Consider the following 14,271-nt stretch of genomic DNA (forward strand, 5'->3'; position numbering starts at 1 on the left):
GTTGTTCAAATTGAAGGAGCTCATTGGAAATTGCCTCTGAGAAATGCTGCAATGTGTTTGCTGTAAAGAAGTTAATGGAACCAGATTCACTGGGTTATACATTGTTCTTTTTATCAGAACCCTGGGGAAAACACCTCTGGATTTTTCCAGATTAGTCGGGTTTCCTGTGAGTCAGAGGTTAATTTCTGTCTTATGGATACTATGAATGTCTTGACTTGATTGATTTTCCTCTTCTTGTTGGTTGCCAAGATGTTTAAAGCCAACATTATGACCAACTTTTAAAAAGAGATTAACATGTTTGATATGCATTTTATGTATCCACATCTTATTTCCCTGCATGTATTTTCTCTTTGTTCCTCATTTTCCTTATTTATGGAGTATGGAGAGATATAACAGCCACCTCAAAAATAGGTATATTCTCTAATAGAACCTCAGTTTCAGAAGAACCTTTGATCAAAGAAGCATTAACTGTGATTATTAGCACTCTAACATTTCTAACATTTTTAGAGCCAGTGAAAAAATAGGAAAAAATAGGAAGTTAATGTGAAGAGAGATGACAGTTGCTTTGTGAACCTCATGCCTCCTCCTGTAGACTAAAATTGTGTGTGTGTGTGTGTGTACGCCTATGTGACAGGCATAATGGTTGCTCACACACCACTGCCTTGCTAACAGAGCTTTGATTTTCTCAAGACATCAAGAAGAGATCCCTTGATCTCAGAGAAAGTGGGCATAAAACTTCTTGTTTAGAAAGTGGTCATTTTCCATTTCTCGTGAAAGAGATAAAGGAGAATTCTGCTAAGGGTCTTTGTGTAAAAATTTCACAAGCAGGAAAGTGGCATGAGAAGTTGTCTTACAGCTCTGGCTTACATCCCTGTCTTAGATCGAGGTCTTGATATCTGGAGCTATAGTAGCTTTCTTGTAGCCATGAGTCAACAAACTTAAGACTAAAACGCCAAAATTCTGAGGATCATAGAGTAGAAACATGGAAAAATCCTGGGTTCTTTATGATACACTGAATAACCAAACTCACACTACCAACTTTTTATCTCTAAACAAATTGTTGTGTAGAAGAAAAAAATATTTTTAATAGTACTTACTTATATATTTTTTTAATGTTACTTGCAATTGAATGTGTTCCTGATGATACAGTCTTGGAAGACAAAGGTTAGGAAGTCTAGCAAATTTTTCTTAGTGACTGATAACAGAAAGAAGACTTATCTCTTCTACAGTCCCAATATTGAAGTTTATTGTAATTTCTTATATGATAAGTAGTCTGACAACTTTCTCTACCTTTATTGGTACATGTCACAAAAAATATCTGATTATCACGGAAGTCAAACCAACAGATATTTTTCCTTTATTTTCATATTTTTATTTTTAAGCTTTTAAATTTTATATTTATAAATAAATTAATATTTATATATTTATATCTATAATTTTTAGCAGTTAATAATGAACTCCACTAGCTATTCTTCCAAAATTGATATTTTTGATGCAGATATCCTTTGTATTTTTGAGGTAGACTTATCCAATTTAAATTTATTTGAAATAAACAATGGGAGGCCATTTTTCATTGAACACACACTATAACTTAGTGTGTCTTCCAAAGGAAAGCCTGGCACTTCTTGCATTAATTTTGGGTCAGAAACGGGACAATAGGCCCAGAAACAAGGGAAAGAAAACCTATAGAGAATTTCAGAACCACTCTACAGAAATGAAAAGGAAAGTAAATTTATGGAAGTCATTAACATCACAAACAGTGAAAACTATAGTGGAAAGAGTATGAAATAAAGTGCAGAATGGTGAAGAAGTATGTGACATTAGGCAATGAAACAGCAGAAAAAAAATCAAAGATGTGATAGATCATAGATAATATTTAAAAAACATTTATCATTTGCCTAACATTATGCCAAAAAATTTGCATAAAGAGTTTTATTTAAGACTTACAACCACCTTACTAAATAAGTTATATTAATTATTCCCATTTTACGAGTAAGAAAACTGAGCTCTGGAGAGATTCACTAATTGACTCACAGTTACACAGCTAACAATTAAAACAAGGATCGACTTGTGTCTTAGCATAATTGTAAAGTCTATACTCTTAACAGCCATATTATGGTGCTCCCAGTAAATACATTAGGACGGCAGTGCATATTCCTATACAGATCACATCTGCATTTTTGTCTAGCATACGTTTGTATATTCATCTATGCCCTCTATTTTCCCACTAATGCTTCAGAGACTTTAGAACTAAAGTCAAATGTTATAATTTGACTATTCATGTAATACAAAATTTTACCATTGTACATATCAGCCAAACTGTTTTCAGCAACCATTTTCATTTCTGCTCCTCAATTAATGTTAATCACAGTGATTATGCTAATCTAGGTTGTATACAGTATACAAGAAATAACAAGGAGAACCATTTTAGACTAAACAACCAAAACAAGCTCCACAGTAGACACAAATACTTGAATTGTAAATAATTTGAATCAGGTCATATGCTGAATAAACAGCAAACATTTAAATATCAAAGAACAAGCAGAATTTTCTCTTTATAATAGTACATTGTAGTATTTATCTCTTGATGTTTATACTTTCACATTATTTCTGCCATTTATGTACTTTTTTAAAAAATAAATTTATTTATTTATTTTATATTTATTTTTGGCTGTTTTGGGTCTTCGTTTCTGTGCGAGGGCTTTCTCCAGTTGCGGCGAGCAAGGGCCACTCTTCATCGCGGTGCGCGGGCCTCTCACCGTCGCGGCATCTCCCGTTGCGGAGCACAGGCTCCAGACGCGCAGGCTCAGTAGTTGTGGCTCACGGGCTTAGTCGCTCTGCAGCATGTGGAATCTTCCCAGACCAGGGCTCGAACCCGTGTGCCCTGCATTGGCAGGCAGATTCTTAACCACTGCACCACCAGGGAAGCCCCCTTTATGTACTTTTACATTATTCTGAAACAATATATCAATCTGAAAAAATAATAACAGTTTTGTCTAAACAAACATTCAAGTTGATTTCTACCAATGGTACTGACTGTCCATTATGTAATATAACACAGAATGATGGTGAATTGCACACACACTCTTTGGGGAGCTAAAAAAGTGACTATCAGTGCTTGGTAGCAAAAGGCAAATTCAGCTGTGAAAAAAAATTGGAACCTGAGAAAAATGTGCTCTCCTACATACACTTAGAAAATATTCTTCCATGTTTAGAACCAGTTGGAAAAATGTAATGAAGTTCTACAATCAAAAAATACAATTTTTTGATTGTAGATACAAAAGATACATTACAGTCTATATTATTCAATCTGTTCCCACACGGTTGTCAGCTCTCAAAACCAACATGGCAACATGACATCTATTCAGCCCAGGAACTTCAAGCTGATACTTTTTTCTTGCAAAATCATGCATGGTGGCAAATAAACCAAATCCTATTTTATTTTAAAAATTAATATTTTGTACATCAAAAACTTTTTGCATTAATTTTGATGGGCTTAATATTTTGCTTTATAATATTATTTATCTTGAAGACTAAGTGTTTTGGGCTTGTTAAACTTTGTACCTGCAGTAAGTGCCTCACTCACTTCAATTAATCCCAGTCCTACACTATATGAATCTATTCTAATTTTATATGCTAAGAATCATAGAAAAGTCCAGGCATGCCCAATGAACATTCTCTATAAATCTGATACTCAAGGACACATTGTGGTATGCCTTTTGGGGAGTTGCCAAAAAAGAAATCATGACAAGTAATAACCTGAACTAAAGTTTTTCTTTAAAAATGGAATAGAACTAAGAGGGGGAAGACAATTGTCCTATTTTCATGACCTTAGAAACAGCATGCAGGTAAAGGTCTAAAGCTATTTTACAGTCCTCTTTTGTAAGAAGCTTTTTTTTTAAAGTAAAGGATATTTGGCTACTGGAGAGTAAAAATTTAAGCAAATGTATTAGAACCATCACCTCCAAATATGTGTTGTCTTTTACAAAACGGTCATGATATTTATTTATGAATTCCAGTGATGTTCCCATCAGCATTTTGAAATTCATTCCCGCAACTTGCTCTCAGAGCTAGATTATGAGCCTCAGGAGTGAAGCAGTCTTGTTAATCTAGAGACACAACACATTTTTCTTAAAATAATTTTGCCAATTTAAGTGCCTAACACTTACATGAGAAGAATGTTGACTATTACTAGAAACCAAGTCTACTCGCGAAGAATGGCCACATGCCAAGATTAATTGAGTTTAAACGATTTGAGCAAGCTTCAAAGGATATTCCAAAAGAAGAAATTAGAAAATATCTGAATATAAATGAATTCTGGAATAAGAGAATGGGTGCCAGCTTTTAAGAAACTAGTTCACACTTGTTTATCAATGCTCGAATAGGTTTGCCAAAAATTAAGTTAAATTATTTTATCATCATACCTTATATCTTATTTGCAGCTGATGTCCTCCAATAGTCTACAGATTGTTAGTTATGCTGGTTTTCTACAGTAAAATCATAGAGTAAAAAAAAAAAAAAAAAGAAACAACCAAACAAAAGATGTACATATAGTCACATACAGTCAATAATACCCTTGAAAATTCCCAGACATTTCTTCTCATTAAGTTCAAGTTAGCAGGCAGTTGAAGGTATAACTTCCATCACTGGAATAAGTTGTGATTTCTTTAAGCTGAGCACTGGATGAAGTAGTTGGATTGTACTTAGGAGCACGTTGCCAAAAGTACATATCTCTAAATACTAGAAACCCACTCGGTATGGTGATCATTTCACACTATGTTACATATGTGGGAACCAAGGCCAAGTAATGGAAAAACATCTTTACATTCTAGTCTTTCATGGTAGTTCTGGGACATTTGTTTATTGAGTAGAATGTGGGTAAAATAGCTTACACCATTTAAAAGGATATTTTTTCCCTCTATCTTGTGTGTGTGTGTAAGGTATGAATTAATTTTTGCAAGTGAAATGCAGCTATGAAGTAACCTCACTGTATTTAATTGAAGACAGATTTTTTTTAAAACTTGCTTGATATAGATAAGCTGGACCTCATTAAAATTAAAGACTTCTACTCTGAAAAATACAATGTCAAGAGAATGAGAAGACGAGCCACAGACCGGGAGAAAATATTTGCCAATCTGAAAAAGCTACATACTGTAGGGAGCCTTTTTACTGTATGTGTCCATCTATATGACATTCTGAAAAAGGCAAAACTATGGATACAGTAAAAAAAACCAATGGTTTCTAGGGACTGTGAGGGCTGGGCGGGGAGAAACAGGCAGAGCTCACAGGATTTTTTAGGACAGTGAAAATACTCTGTATGACACCGTATGTCATTACACATTTATTCAAACCCACAGAATGTGCAATGCCAAGAGTGAACCTCAAGGTAAACTATGGACTTTGGATGGTTATGATGTGTCAATGTAGGCTCATCAGTTGCCACAAATATACCATAATGGGGGAGGTTATACATGTGTGGAGGCAAGTGGTAGATGGGAGATTTCTGTACCTTCCCCTCCATGTTCCTGTGAACCTAAAACTGCTCTAAAAAAAGTTCATAAAAAAGAAAAAAAGTATATGAATGTACAATAACTAAAAGAAAAAAGGAAATAACCCAGTTCTATCACTTTTTACTTGAGTGACTCAGTAATTAGATAACACTCTGAAGTTTTGCTTATTCATCTGATAAAGAAAACAGAGTAAGAATCAAGTGAAATTATATATATGTTTATATATAATGTATATTAAAGTGTATTTTTAAAGCATTATAATAGCAATTTTCATTTGAAATAAATATAAATACAATATACGAATTTGAATTATTGTATACATATTAAACAATCTTCAAAAATTCTTACCAGTAATTTGTTGTAGTATAATAAAAACACAGATATATGTAATTTTCAACCCCCCCCAAATTAATAGATATATAGAATCTATCTCCCTTGTAGGTAGCATAACACTAGCTAACATCAAATCACAAAATGAAATCAGGAGATCTAGCACGTTTTTTACCTTACCAAATTATTGTTTCCGCGGTGTTTTATTCAGTGTTTTTTCTATTCTTCCTTTCCACATATATTTGTTTTGTGCAACATTTTATGAAGTTGAAATCAGAACTGAAGATCTACAATGTATTACTAATTATTGATTGTTTTAGCAGTAGACAAAGAACTGTGTCTTCGAAAAGTTCCAGTTCTGACTACTTCAGCAACTGTGGCGTGATTTACCAGTTATGTTTAACAGTAAAGGATATCACACAATACTCAAGGCTGAGGCACACTGCCAGCTTATCAGTCAATCAAGCACTAGTCAGTTTCCTACTCACCACACACTCTCATGGACGCTGTGGGAGAAGAGGAAACTATTGGTGACCGACTCTACTTTCAACTGCTTTTAGTATTTCTGATGTAAAGGAAATCTTTTCTGACCTTCACTTTCCCACCTTCTAATACCTGTAAATGCTTTTGCTTCTAAATACCTAGAATGGATTCTATGATCTGCCAAACTCTGACTCTCCAATTTGGTCTCCAGAAGTCAAGCCTGTCCCTGAGGCCTTGACCACTAGGCCAGGCAGATGATTCAAGGGGAGCCAATCAGAGTTCCTTTCTTTGGGATTTAGAACTGCGAACAGGAGATACCAGTCTCAGCAGGGGTTAGAGAGAGAGATTTCGAATTCTGGAAGGCTCTTAATTTCCTGTTACAGTGCCTGCACTGCTTCCTTATGAGTTCCGTAAAACACACCTTTATGTCCTTAGAACAAATTCTCCCTTGTGACTTAATCTAGCTCAAATTTGTTTTTACTGTTTGGAACAAAATGTTCTGATTTATGTAAAGTTACTTTTATTTATTTATTCTTATTGGAGTATAGTTGATTTACAATGTTGTGTTAGTTTTAGGTGTACAGCAAAGTGATTCAGTTATACATATACATATATTCATGCTTTTTTATATTCTTTTCTCATATAGGTGTCCACAGAATATTGAGTAGAATTCCCTGTGCTATACAGTAGGTCCTTGTTGGTTATCTGTCTTATACATGGTAGTATGTGTGATGAACAGTTACTTTTAAATTGATAGTTCTTATCAAGTGAGTGGATATGTCCAAAATAGTAAAGACACTTAAGTAAATGGTTAAAAACACGTGACTGCCCATATACAAGCTCTCAGCAATACCCAGATATGTCTGGGATTAAGAGACACATTCCAGTCCGAAATCCTTGGGGAGCACAGTGCATTCTTTGACCCACTCTGAGTTAGAGATATCAGGGCCATGAGGTTACATGGGGCGGTAGATTTGCCAGGTGATTTTTATAAAACTCAAGATTATTGGTCTGTTTATATGTATTTCCTGAACATTTTTGTCCCTTCAGGGTATGTCTAATATAATAAATCAAAAACAATCCCTTGCTCCATGAATGGAGTTGGAAGAAAAACTTTTATTACATTCCAATTCTGAGTGAACTAAGAAAAAACTTCAGATCAAAATTAAAAGCTGAATAGATTTCATAAGGGAAAATATATACAATAAAAAGCTTCGTTATTAGCTATTTTATCAATTGGAAATCTCAAGAACACTGCATCCTGACATGCCCCATGCATATCTGGTCTCTGAAAATTAGAGAGATCGACAACAGGGTTAAGATATTTTGAAGGATGCCTGACAAAAAGGCAAAGCTAAAATGATGTCTGTTTGCTTAATCCAAGTAGCTAAAACTAGAAGGGAAAATAAATTCCTCTAGGAAATGCCACACAGTTGAAGGCAGAGCACTTCAAAAGTCCAGAGGAAAGGGTAGGAATTTTTAATACAGAGGTTGATTAGAAATGTAAGAACTCAGAAGTGTTTCTCAAAAGGAGAAGGGTTAGGAAATTTACAAGGAAATCATTTCTAATCAGGGCAGAGACCTAGTGAACTAAGTGCCAGCTCACCTGGAAGCCTCAGAGATTCTAGCCATTGGTTTGAAACAGGAGATCAATTTCTGGCCTTTATGGTGACTTCATCTCAGAAGAGGCATAGTCAAGGGAGGAAAGAACAATGTGATTTCACCAAAGTGATGATGGAGGAGGGAGATTGGATTTCAAAGCCCAATTATGGCTTCAACTTATCCTCTGTGAAGGAATCAGGAGAAGTAGGTAAAGAATCAGTATTTTATGATCTTCTAAAACTCTCTGTTAATTTTGTTATTACCTATATTTTTTCATGTGAAGAATATCAGAGGCCTCTTTGAAGATAAAGGTCTGCATGGTTGTGTGGGTTAATAGAGAAATAGAGAGGCTGTATCCCACAACAAGGGAAGTCAGTTGAAAAGTCAAAAGAACATAATCTAGATGGAAGCAGCTATCAAAGGTAAGAGAGGACAAGAGCAGAGTGAATCCCTACAAGTGAAAGATAAGGATTTGGATCTTGCTGAAATAAAGAAGCAACCATGAAAACCAGAAGGGTCCACATGTAGTAAAGGAGACCAGACATTGAGCTTAAAACGCCAGTGCTGTTTATCAAGACTGAGCCTGCTTTGGCCTTTGGGGCAAGTCCATGACTCAAGTCTCCTGCTGGTCACACTTCAGTTGTGTGACTGGCTAAGTTAGGCAACCTCTTTGTGCCTCAGTTTCCTCACCTGTAAAGAGTAAATAAAATAATACCAGATTAATAAGAGTTGGGAGATTTTAATGTTAGCTAATGTTTGAGGACAACATGTTAGCATAGAGGCTATCAAATAATAGGAATCAATAAGAGGTATTATTAGAGAACAGAAGAAAACATAAATATGGGGTGACCTCTGCATCAGAATATATGCATGATTAATTCATTTCTTGAGCAAACATCTAATTTGTCTTAACATGGGATTAAACATGATTTTAGTCTAAAGAATATAGATATTAAAACAAACAAGCAAAAACCTCAATTAAAGGAGTTCAACATATTGACGAACATGCATGTGAAAATACAGCAAAATAATTATCCATGGAGAAATGACTGATTCTACTACTGAGGCAGGAAATACACAAGATAAACCTGAAACATCATGTAGTGTCAAAAAGAAAGTGCTAGGGGCAGAGAGAATGAAAATGATGAGAGTTTGGGGATAAGTCAAATGGAAGCAGGGACCAAGTAAAAGAACCCCCAATGGATTAATCTGTAACAATTTGAGCAACAAAATAACTAAAATAGTACTGAATTATAATCCAAAGTATAAAATAAATATCCATGAATCCATACCGATATAAATAATTACATAAATATATAAATAAATAAATAAGGAAGAAAAGATAAATCTCCTATGCAGATGAATCTCAAATAATTTATGTAGATACTCCTCCCCCAAGGAAGTGGAACATGAGTAGTCATTACTGAGCGTGGGCTTCCAAAAAAGGTGTTATAGGAAAAAGAGTAACTTTATAGTAGAGAAACATAACAAACACTACTTCAGCCTAGAGCTCAAAGTCAATAGCAACAATGATGTCATACTGATAGTGTGTACCTTAGATATGATGTGATGAAAAGGATACTTCCCGTCTGTGCTTTTCCTGCCAAAACCCATAACTACTGTCTGTCAAATTCCAACTGATGAATATTCTCCAAAATACCTGGCCAGACCTCCTCAAAATATTAAGATCATCAAAAACAATGAATGTCTGAGAAACTTTCACTGTCAAAGGAGCCTAAGGAGACATTAAGACTAAATGTGGTACTATAAAATAAATAAGCTACTAGGCTATGTCATACAACACAGGAAATATAGCCAATATTTTATAATAACTATAAATGGAGTATAACTTTTAAAAATTGTGAATTACTGTGTGTATACCTGAAACATATAATACTGTACATCAACTATACCTCAATAAAAAACAAAAACAAAAAAGACTAAATGTGTGGTATGATATCCTGGATGGGATCCTGAAACAGAAAAAGGACATAAAGTAAGAATTAAGGAAATCTGAATAAAGTATGGTCTTTAGTTAATAAGAACGTATCTATTAATATTGGTTCTTTAATTATGACAAATGTATTATACTAATTTAAGATGTTAATGGGGGAAGTAGGTGTGAGACTATAGGAACTCTCTGTATTTTCTTTACAATTTTTCTGTAAGATAAAATGAGATAAGCATTTTCCCTCTATAATATAAACTTCCTGGGGGCAAGAACACTGTTAGGTGTAACTTTCTATCCCCTATATCAACATCTAGCATAGTCTCTAGAACATGGTGGTATTTGGACAAGTTGGTTGAACAAATCAATGAATGCAGGAAAATGGGTGTTACTTATCAACATAATACTGGGTTTAAAGTCATAAATTATGCCTGGGAGTTTCAGGAAAGTTTTTTATAAAACGATAACCAGTAATTTATAGAGTAATATTTATGTATGATGAATACTCCAGAAAGAGCTAAAACCATGTATGTACTTTATCTCTTCCCATTTTAAAATGACATTGTGTCATATTAATAGTTAACTCTTCCCCCTTGTCTCAGACTTACCACCTGCTGTTACTATAGTTCAGACATAATGGTCCTCAACTTAATTTGTTCTTTAAATGGGCCAATTTCTTTCTTGCTCCAAATCTCAACCCATCACATCCACCCCACCTTCCCTCCTCGTTGCTTTCCCCCTCCCACCCTTACCTAATCAATTCTTAGTCTTTTAATCTCAGATTAACTGTCATTTCCTCCAGGAGTGACTCCCTGCCTCCTGGGACTAAGCTAGGTTTTTGTTTTTGTTTTTACTCTTTTATATCACCCTCTATCTTTGTGTTTCTCCCATGTCTCTTATATCATTGCAAATGCACACACATGCATGCACACATACACATTTAATGACTGCAAACTCTACAAGAGCAAGGATTACGTTAGTTTTGTTCACCCTTGCATCTCCTGCATCTAGCATGATGTCTGAGACATGATAGGACACAATACCTACTTGTCATATGACAATGAATGAAAATACATTAAATATAAATAGAAAATTTTAAAAAATTATGGAAACTAACAGACAAATGAGTTATCAGCTCAACTCCTCTACACCCCCAAAGGCATCATCTTTCCTATCTCTCCCTCTAGCTATTTAACGTAATTTCATATCTTCTTATCACTCATTTTACTACAAAATAACATCCTTTGCAACTGCTCCCTAGTATTCTCTCTCTATATATAATATGCTATCAGTCCTTAAATTACTTAATATAAGAAAGCTATTACGGGCACACATGATAATCCTTTATGTGAGCTAGAAATCCACATACACACAGAAATAAATTAAAGGGACATATTGTTTACTGACCTTGCAGCCTAGTTTAAATTTGCTTCAATTTAAGGGACTCCTTGGAACACAAAAGCTATGTTTTTCAGCTCCATGTGGACGTACTGCACTACATGAAATATTTGGCTGGGTTCAGTGTCTGAATCCAAAAATATCTCCTTATGTTATTATGACTGCTGCTATCTCTTACAAAATTAGCTGAGCCGTGGAGATAAGAATGTTCTTCTGTTTCACACATGACATGCACACCCATAAACGTGTAGGCATGAGAGAATAAATGGAGAGGGGCAGACACACACAGAGCTTTCCTAACGTGGAGGACAAAAGTAATTTTGATCATAAATATTCTGTTCTCAAACTACAGAGCAGTGGGACCCAGTCACAGGATCCTATAGAAATTTACCCAGTGCTAGTTGAATTGATTTATCCTTGCAGAATCTAAAAAATTAAAATTAAAAAAAAATTAAAAAGGCTTCAAATATCTAAGTTAGGGTAAATGTGTTAATATATTTTAGCTTTTTTAGACCATTAAAAATCAGACATTTTGCTTTGCAGAATATAATTAGTTCTATGAGAAAAGTAGGGTTTGGGAAACTCAATTTTGAGGGCATTAAGAGAGGAGATAGAAAAGACCTTATATAAGGCAAAATGGCTTAATTTGATCTTATCCTGATTTCATGTAGTCAGAGACCCCTCTAATTAAATCTAATTGCCTCAGTTATTAATGAGAGCTTGTGCACTCTTAAGAACGTAAAATGTCCCTAAAAGCAGATATATTTCATTTATTTACAACTCAAGGGTCTACTAGAAAAATGCAGCAAACTGTGGTTTTACCTGGGTAAGGAGCTCAGGAAAGTGACCAGAGGACATTTGGGGGAACTCTTCCCCTTTTTATCAGTAAATACCCATTTTGCAATTAGGAGAGAGATTAAAACAACACATTTAATTTAGGAATTTGAACTAAATACCTCTATTTGCGTGCAAAATATGTTGGACCATTTGAAGTGGCAAAATATTAGGGAACATGAAGATATGTAGATACAATGAATTTATAATTTCATCCTAGTAAAATAATTCTTAAATTCCTAATTCATGCCAATCTATGAAATTCTGCCTAAATTCTTACTTATTGAAAAATTTTCCACAAAAACTACTTTGTAGAATTGCTTTCTGGGGACAGGTTGCATATCAACACTTAAGAGTAACAAAACATCAAATTCTATAATGTCCACAAGTCCAGTAAATATCCAGAGGGGTTATTCTACCTGGGTGCCCTCTCGGGCCAGGAAAAGTACAATCACTTACCTATAGGAGACTAAATCTAGTGAAGCAGATGCTTGCATACAGTCACTAAAATGGAATGTGATACATAATTTAACAAAAATATGTGGACTGTACTATAGGAACTTGGATGAAAGAGCAATTAATTCTGCACCATCAAGGGTAGTTTCAGAGAGCTGTTCCTTGAACTGGGCCATAAAGAGAAGAAAATTCCTTCTAAAAATAGTGTAAAATACATAATGATTATCCCCAGAGGTTATCTAGGGATTATTTGGCCTCTCCAAATCACACCCCTCCAAAAATGTTAATTTATTCATTTTAAAATTGAGGTATAATTAACAGATAACGTTGTGTAACTTCAAAGTGTATAATATGTTGATGTGGCACATTTATGTATTGCAATATGACTGCCACCATGGAAGGGAACTTTAGCCATGCATCAAAGAGGAGATATCTCAAAATCTGAAATCTGGGGACTTCCCTGGTGGCTCAGTGGATAAGACTCCAAGTTCCCAATGCAGGGGACCCAGATTCGATTCCCTACTCAGGGAACTAGATCCCACATGCAGGCCACAACTAGGGAGCCCACAAGCTGCAATTAAGACCCAGTGCAAATGGAGGTATTTGTAGTGAGGTGGATGGAGTTAGAGTCTGTCATACAGAGTGAAGTAAGTCAGAAAGAGAAAAACAAATACCGTATGCTAACACATATATATGGAATCTAAGGAAAAAAAAAAAAAAGGTCATGAAGAACCTAGTGGCAAGATGGGAATAAAGACACAGACCTACTAGAGAATGGACTTGAGCATATGGGGAGGGGGAAGGGTAAGATGTGACAGGGTGAGAGAGTGGCATGAACATATATACACTACCAAATGTAAAATAGATAGCTAGTGGGAAGCAGCCGCATAGCACAGGGAGATCAGCTCAGTGCTTTGTGACCACCTAGAGGGGTGGGATAGGGAGGGTTGGAGGGAGGGAGACGCAAAAGGGAAGAGATATGGGAACATATGTATATGTATAGCTGATTCACTTTGTTATAAAGCAGAAACTAACACACCATTGTAAGGCAATTATACTCCAATAAAGATGTTAAAAAATAATAATAAATAAATAAATAAAAACAGGCAAAAAAGAACCAGTGCAACCAAATAAATAAATAAATATTTTTTTTAAAAAAGTCTGAAATCTATCCTAATTTACTTGGGTTTCACTTGGTTTGTAGGACCACATTTGCTTTTACCTGAGTGCACACAGTCATTCAGAAACACACTTTTGCCAAGAATAGAATCGTCCAAAGACACACGGTCACACAAAGATAATGTGAAAAATACTCTCACTTATAAAAACTCTTGATTTTCAAGATGCATTCAATAAAATTTCTGAAAAAACAGATAGAAATATAGATGATTTAAGTAAGTCCCTCCAAAAACATAAATAAATCTCAAGTTTAAACATGTTTTTAAATTCATGGTAAAAGTTATTAAAGACTGTGCTGTAACCTTAACTCCATGTTAAGCATCTCAGGTTAGCCACACATTAAGGAATGAAGCAGACAATCTCAGATGACTCAAAATGATTCCCATTGACTACTGTTGAAAAGAGTAAAAAGATGGTTTTGTACATTAAGTGTGAGCAATATTCTATCATGGAGATAGTCTAGGCTGAGCCAATGGAAATTAAAGAAAACAAAGATAAAGAAATGGTTGTGGAGCAAAGATGATAAAATGA

At 34.9% G+C, this 14,271-nt stretch overlaps 1 long non-coding RNA gene across 1 annotated transcript; it reads right to left on the minus strand.

Annotated features, from left to right (window-relative positions):
• Positions 1-2,895: 2,895 nt before the first annotated feature.
• Positions 2,896-11,371, minus strand: LOC118895879. Its single transcript, XR_005020045.1, has 3 exons — positions 11,281-11,371; positions 4,425-4,487; positions 2,896-2,972 (listed from the first exon to the last, which is right to left on the minus strand). It is a non-coding gene; the product is annotated as an uncharacterized LOC118895879 (long non-coding RNA).
• Between the last annotated feature and the right edge of the window lie 2,900 nt (positions 11,372-14,271).

The sequence above is a fragment of the Balaenoptera musculus genome, chromosome 5 (assembly GCF_009873245.2).
Source record: "Balaenoptera musculus isolate JJ_BM4_2016_0621 chromosome 5, mBalMus1.pri.v3, whole genome shotgun sequence".
Classification (NCBI taxonomy): domain Eukaryota; kingdom Metazoa; phylum Chordata; class Mammalia; order Artiodactyla; family Balaenopteridae; genus Balaenoptera; species Balaenoptera musculus.